The 7,761-nt window shown below is 42.2% G+C and overlaps 1 pseudogene; it reads right to left on the minus strand.

The window, feature by feature from the left end:
* Nucleotides 1-615: 615 nt before the first annotated feature.
* Nucleotides 616-2,256, minus strand: LOC105513210 (annotated as a pseudogene).
* Between the last annotated feature and the right edge of the window lie 5,505 nt (nucleotides 2,257-7,761).

Raw genomic sequence — 7,761 nt, forward strand, 5'->3', positions numbered from 1 at the left:
GCTTCTCCATGTTCATTAAAAAAGATCTCCATTGTACTCCATCAAATTAAGACTGTAATTAACCTAACACGTCTCCACATAAAAACCAACTTTTTCTGCTAATTTTAAAGGAAATTCTCACTTACATTCAAAGATTCCTAATTCCAGAGGTGAGAAAACAATTTGCATTTATGACTTTGAATAAACAATTCAGTTGACCTCCAACCTTCCCAACAGTTTCAAAAGCAAAATCATACATTAGAATACAACACAAAAGCACTAGGAGCCAGACAACATTCCATAGGTTTTAACAGCCAATGAAACTCCAGACCATAATTAGTTCCTCTCTCAGTATTCTATCCTAAGAGCCTAAGAAATTTTTATAATTTCTAGGCTTGACATCTTTTAAGGCCAAATAATGTAGCCTCATTTATTTTTACTTTTTTTTTAAAATTTTTTTGGAGGGAGGTATTCATATATTTGACATTTGAAAATCACTTTTCTTAACAACTATGGTAGTGGTTTCTAGACTTTGTCCTTAAGCACAAGCCATTCTTCCTACATGGCATGACCCATAACATAAAACTTGAAAGTTCCACAGAATAGTGAGACTTTGCTGTCTTCTGATGGAAAATATCAAAGTTGAAGGCTAAAACACCTTTTGGTGGTACAGCTTGGGAAGATTCTCTTTCCTTAAGATCTTCAATATAGGCTTTCACACATTCTTGTTTCTTTTGAGACGGAGCCTCACTCTGTCACCTGGACTGGAGTATGGAGGCACAATCTCGGCTCCCTACAACCTTTGCCTTCTGGGTTCAAGTGATTCTCCTGCCTCAGCCTCCGGAGTAGCTGGGATTACAGGCACGTGTCATCACGCCCCACTGATTTTTGTATTTTTAGTAGAGACGGGGTCTCACCTTGTTGGCCAAGCTGGTCTCGAACTCCTGACCTCAAACGATCCGCCCACCTTGGCTTCCCAAAGTGCTGGGATTACAGGCGTTAACCACCGCACCCAGCCTCATAAATTCTTTATCAAGGCTCACGCTTGTATTTCTAACACTTTGGGAGGCCGAGGTGGGCGGATCCCTTGAGCCCAGGAGTTCAAGACTGGCCTGGCCAACATGGCAAAACCCTGTCTCTACTAAAAATACAAAAAATTAGCTGGGTATGGTGATGCACACCTCTGGTCCCAACCTCTCAGGAGGCTGAGGTGGAAGAATCACTTGAACTCAGGAGGTGGAGGTTGCAGTGAGCTGAGATGGTGCCACTGCACTCAAGCCTTGGTGACAGAGGAAGACTCTGTCAAAAAAAAAAGGTGGGGGGGGATTGTTTGTAAGGCTCACAAATTTTAAAGGTGTGGAGGAGTCACAAAGGGCAGTTGAAAGCTCCACTAAGTGGTCCCCATTGACGACTAACAAAGCGCACTTCTTCAGGTTAAGCAAGGGGTAAGGAAGGTAGGTCAACTTGCTTTTATACAAGAGAAAGCCCTGCAGCTCTCCCAGCCTGTCTCTATCTTGCGGCAGGTCAGTCAGGTTATTGTTGCTGATATCCAACCACTGCAAATAGACATCCTCAGGACACAGATTGCGACTGGAAAACTTGTTTGCTGAGATACCTACAAATGCAACTAGCTTCCAATTACTTAATTCAAAAGGCAGCTCTGTGAATTCTAGATTTCCAGAACAATCCAGTCCCTCTGGATTTCACAGTCTCCCAGCTCTGGAGGAATGCTCTTCAGATAGTTGAAACTCTCATTGAGTTATTTCAAGTTCTTCAAACAACTGATTTTAGCTGGAAAATGTGAGATTTGTTTCTTTGGCAGATCCTGAATTCTCATCGCTTGAAACAGCTCAATATATGTAGGAGTGATTTGGATCGGGGTGTCGCATACATGCCATTCTCTCAGGTGCGTCTGCTCCTTCAACAAATCTGGCAGCTCCATCCAGTGCTCCCCAGAAAGTCCAAACACAAATGCACTGCTCCATTTGCCTTTGTCCTTGGGAAGTGAACTCTGCCTTGTGAGAGCCTTCCTTTCTATCTTTTCCAGAATCCGCATGCTGTGAATGTCTATGAAGCCATTCTCCCAGCCAGTACTCAGCCTCGGAGATGACTTTCCTCCTGCACTTGGCCTCGAGGGGCCACCCCTCCTTTGTCTTTTCTGATGCATTCTTCTCAAGACTTTCTGCCTCCTTCTTCTGCCAAACCTGTGCTTGTTGACACAATTTTCCCACCAGGCTCTGACAATAGACCGTCAAATATGACTACTTTGTGTCCCATTTTGGGAGCATGAAATTACCTGCGGGGAATGCGGATCTTTTCGGTGGGTTCTGGTCCTTGGGTGAGATGGGTTTTTTTGTGGCTGAAAGGCTAGCACCCTGGAGTTCTGGGCTGTCCTCAGCCCAACCAATACCAACATTGCCAGAATGATGGCCTCGGTTCCCTTCTCTCTGCTTTCTTTTTTAGAGACAGGATCTTGCTCTGTCACCTAGGCTGGAGTACAGTGGTGCAATCATAACTCACTGCAGTCTCAAACTCCTGGCCTCGAGTGATCCTCCTGCCTTGGCCTTGCAAAACACTGGGATTACGGGTGTGAGCCACTGCACCTGGCCACTCAATTTTTAAAGAAAGAATTTATTTTAAATCCTGTATCTATGCAATAGCCAAACAATTCATCAAATCAATGAAAATGTTAGGCAATTCAGTTGTGCAATGCAACGTTGGCACAAAGTGAGTCTTCAACTCCTGCCTTCAAGCGATCCTCCTACCTTGGCCCCCCAAAGCACTGGGATTATAGGTGTGAACCACTGTTCCTAGCTCTTTTCGTTTTCTTTAGGAAAAAACAAACAAAACAAACACAAATGGCTAGGTTTTATAACTACCAAATTGGAAAATTGGCTTGGCCTCTAGGCCAGACAGGTGTTATAATACTTCTCCTGAGTTTAGTGTACTATTCAGTCACAGGTAGAGATCCTGGGGAATGCTGAACCCCCTTAGCCTCCCCTCCAAACAAACCAGTGCTTTGTCCTATTGGTGTCTCACATTTTACTTCCATATATGCTGTAAACCTCATACTCTATTATTACTTTTGTTTAAACAATCATCTTTTTTATTTTGGGTTTTCTTTGCTTTTATTATTATTTTAAATGGACACATAGTAATTGTACATATTTATGAGGTTCAGTGTGATATTTAGATACATGTATATAATGTATAATGACCAGGTAATTGGCGTATCCATCACTTCAAATATCTATCATTTCTTTGTTTTGGGAACATTCAAAATCTGCTCTTGTAACTATTTGAAAATATACAATAAATCATTGTTAATTATAGACTCCCTGTAGTGTTATAGAACACCAGGAATTATTCCTCCTACCTAGTTGTAATTTTACTTCTGTCAACCAACTTTTGCCTATCTTCCCCTCCCCACCTACCCATCTCTGCCTCTAGTAACCACTATTCTACTTTCTACCTCTAAGAGACAACTTTGTAGCTTCCACATATGACGAAGAACACACAGTATTTATCTTTCTGTGTCTGGATTATTTCACTTAACCTAACGTCCTCCAAGTTCATTCAGGTTGCTGTGAATGACAGAATTCTTTAACTTGTTATGGCAGTATTCCATTGTGCATATATACCATGCTTTCTTTCTTTCTTTTTTTTTTTTTTTTTTTTGAGACAGAGTTTTGCTCCTGTTGCCCAGGCTGGAGTGCAGTGGTCCGATCTCGGCTCACCAAAGACTTCGCCTCCCAGATTCAAGTGATTCTCCTGCCTCAGGCTCCGAGCAGCTGGGAATACAGGCATCCACCATCACGCACAGCTAATTTTTTGTATTTTTAGTAGAGATGGCCAGGCTGCTCTCGAACTCCTGACCTCAGGTGATCCACCTGCCTCAGCCTCCCAAAGTGCTAGGATTACAGGCATGAGCCACCGCCCCTGACCCTATACCATGCTTTATTTATTTTTATTTTTATTTTTATATGAGACGGAGTCTCACCCCATCACCAGGCTACAGTGTCGTGGCCCAATCTCGGCCCACTGCAACCTTCACCTCCCAGGTTCAAGTGATTCTCCTGCTTCAGCCTCCTGAGTAGCTGGGATTACAGGTGCCTGCCACCATGGCTGGCTAATTCTGCATTTCTAGTAGAGATGGGGTTTCTCCATGTTGGTCAGGCTGATCTCGAACTCCTGACCTCAGGTGATCTGCCTGCCTCAGCCTCCCAAAGTGCTGGGATTACAGGCGTGAGCCACTGTGCCCCACCTGTACCATGCTTTCTTTATCCATTCATCTGTTGATGGGTATCTAGGTGGATTCCATGTCCACCTAGAATTGTGAATACTGTTGCAGTAAAACATGGGAGTGCAGATACCTCTCTGACATATCAGTGTCCTTTCCTTTGGATATATACCTAGATGTGGGATTGCTGGATCATATGGATCATATATGGTAGTTCTATTTTTAGGGATTTTTGTTTTGTTTTGTTTTGTTTTTGTTTTTGAGATGGCGTCTCGCTCTGTTGCCCAGGCTGGAGTGCAGTGGCGCGATCTTGGCGCACTGCACCCTCTGCCTCCTGGGTTCAAGCGATTCTCCTGCCTCAGCCTCCTGGGTAGCTGGAATCACAGGCATCCACCACCACACCTGGCTAATTTTTTGTATTTTTAGTAGAGATGGGATTTCACCATTTTGACCAGGCTGGTCTGGAACTCCTGACCTCAAGTGATCCACCCGCCTCGGCCTCTCAAACTTCTGGGATTACAGGCATGAACCACTGTGCCTGGCCTATTGTTAGTTTTTTGAGGAACCTACATAATATTTCCCATAATGACTGCTAATTTATATGGCTACCAACAGGGCATAAGAGTTCTCCTTTCTCGCTGGGCGCGGTGGCTCACGCCTGTAATCACAGAACGTTGGGAGGCCAAGGCGGGTGGATCACGAGGTCAGAAGATCGAGACCATCCTGGCTAATACAGTGAAACCCCGTCTCTACTAAAAATACCAAAAAAATTAGCCGGGCGTTGTGGTGGGCGCCTGTAGTCCCAGCTACTCGGGACGCTGAGGCAGGAGAATGGCATGAACCCAGGAGGCGGAGCTTGCAGTGAGCTGAGATCGCACCACTGCACTCCAGCCTGGGCGACAGAGCGAGACTTCGTCTGAAAAAAAAAAAAAAAAAAAAAGGTGAGGTGTCCTTTCTCCACCTCCTTACAAGCATTTGTCAGGTATTTTTTTGTTTTTGTGTTTTTGTTTTTAATAATAGCCTTTCCAACTGGGGTGAGAGAACTTACTTTGGTTTTGATTTGCATTTCTCTGATGATTAGTAATGTTGAACATTTTTTCATATACCTGTGGGCCATTTGTATATCTTCTTGTATGAGATATATCAATTCAACTCATTTGCCTATTTTTAAATTTTTGCTGTTGTTGTTGTTGTTGCTGTTAAGTTGTTTGAGTTCCTTGTATATTCTGGCTATTAATCCCTGGTTGGATAAATAGCTTGCAAATATTTTCTGCCATTCTGTAAGTTGTCTTTTCACTCTGTTCATTGTTTTCTTTGCTGTGCAGAAGCTTTTTCATTTGATAGAATTCCATTTGTCTGTTTTGGCCTTTATTGCCTATACTTACGAGGATTTTTCCATAAAAATCTTTGAGCAGGCCAATGTCCTGAAACATTTCTCCTATCTTTATAGTTTTTGGTCTTACATTTAAATCTTTTTTTTTTTTTTTGGAAACGGAGTTCCACTCTTGTTGCCCAGGCTGGACTGCAGTTGCAATGGTGTGATCTCGGCTCACTGCAACCTCTGCCTCCTGAGTTTGAGCAATTCTCCTGACTCAGCCTCCTGTGTAGCTGGCATTACAGGCGCCCACCACCATGCCCAGCTAATTTTTTTGTATTTTTAGTACAGACAGGGTTTCACCATGTTGGTCAGGCTGGTCTTGAACTCCTGTCCTCAAGTGATCCACCTGCCTCGGCCTCCCAAAGTTCTGGGATTACAAGCATGAGCCACTGTGCCCAGCCTACATTTAAATCTTTAATCCATTTTGAGGTTTGTTTGTTTGGGTTTTTTTGAGATGGAGTTTCGTTATTTTTGCCCAGGCTGGAGTGCAATGGCATGGTCTTGGCTCACTGCAACCTCTGCCTCCTGGATTCAAGTAATTCTCCTGCCTCAGCCTCCTGAGTAGCTGGGATTCCAGGCAGGTGCCACATGCCTGGCCAATTTTGTATTTTTAGTAGAGATGGGGTTTCTCCATGTTGGTGAGGCTGGTCTTGAACTCCTGACTTCAGGTGATCCACCCACCTCGGCCTCCCAAAGTGCTGGGATTATAGGCATGAGCCACCATGCCTGGCATTTTTTTTTTTTTAATATGGTGAGAGACAGGGGTCTAGTTTTATTTTTTCACATACAAATACTCAGTTTTCCAGCACCATTTATTGAAAAGACTGCCTCTTCTGCAATAAATGTTCTTGGCATCTTTGTTGAAAATAAGCTAACTGCAAATATGCGGATTTATTTTTGGGCTCTCTATTCCATCCCATTCATCTGTGTGCCTGTTTTTGTGCCAGTGCCATGCTGTTTTGTTACTATAGCTCTGTAATATAATTTGAAGTCCAGTAGTGTGATGCCTCCAATTTTGTTCTTTTTGCTCACGATTGCTTTGGCCATTCAGGGCTTTTTGTGGTTCCATAGAAATTTTAAGATTGTTGTTTTTCTATTTCTGTGAAGAGTGTCATTAATATTTTGATAGGGATGGTATTAAATCTGCAGATCACTTTTAGTAGTATGGTCATTTTCACAATATTCTTCCAAGAATATTGGAAACATGAATATGGGATATCTTTCCATTTTTGAGTGTGTCCTTTTCAATTTCTTTCATCAGTGTTTTATAGTTTTCCTGTAGTTTATAGAGAAAGATCTTTAGCTTTCACCTTCTTTGTTAAATTTATTCCTATGAATTTTTTTGGTAGCTATTATAAATTAGATTGCTTTCTTGATTCCTTCTTCTGCTTGCTCATTGTTGATGTATAAAAGTGCTACTGATTTTTGTATGTTGATTTTGTATCCTGCAACGTTACTAATTTTTTTTTATCAATTCTAAGAGTTTTCGGTGGAACTTTTAGGGTTTTCTATATATAAGACCATGTCATTTGCAACAGGGACAATTTGACTTTGACATTCTCCTTCCCAACTTGGATGCCCTTCATTTCTGATTGCTCTAGCTAGGCAATTATCTTCTTTTTTTTTATCTTTTCTTTTTTGCTTTTTTTTTTTTTTTTGAGATGGAATCTTACTCTGTTGCTCAAGCTGCAGTGCAATGGCGCAATCTCGGCTCACTGCAAGCTCCGCCTCCTGGGTTCAAGTGATTCTCCTGCCTCAGCCTCCTGAGTAGCTGGGACTATGGGTGAGTGCCACCAGGCCCAGCTAACTTTTTGTATTTTTAGCACAGACGTGGTTTCACCGTGTTAGCCAGGATGGTCTCGAACTCCTGACCTCATGATCCACCTGCCTCAGCCTCCCAGAGTGCTGGGATTACAGGTGTGAGCCACTGTGCCCAGCTTATCTTTTTTAAATATTGAAATAATAAGATAAAAATTGTATATATTTACTTACATAGTTACCATTTTCAATGCTCTTTATTCCTTTAGGTAGATTTGTATTTCCAATGTTCTTTCTGCCTAAAAGATTTCCTTTAGTATTTCTGTAATGTGGATATGCTGGTGAGTCCTTTCAACTTTTTAATATCTAAAAAGGTCTCTATTTTGTCTTTTTTTTTTTTTTTTTT

This window comes from Colobus angolensis, unplaced genomic scaffold, assembly GCF_000951035.1.
Source record: "Colobus angolensis palliatus isolate OR3802 unplaced genomic scaffold, Cang.pa_1.0 Scaffold224, whole genome shotgun sequence".
NCBI lineage: Eukaryota > Metazoa > Chordata > Mammalia > Primates > Cercopithecidae > Colobus > Colobus angolensis.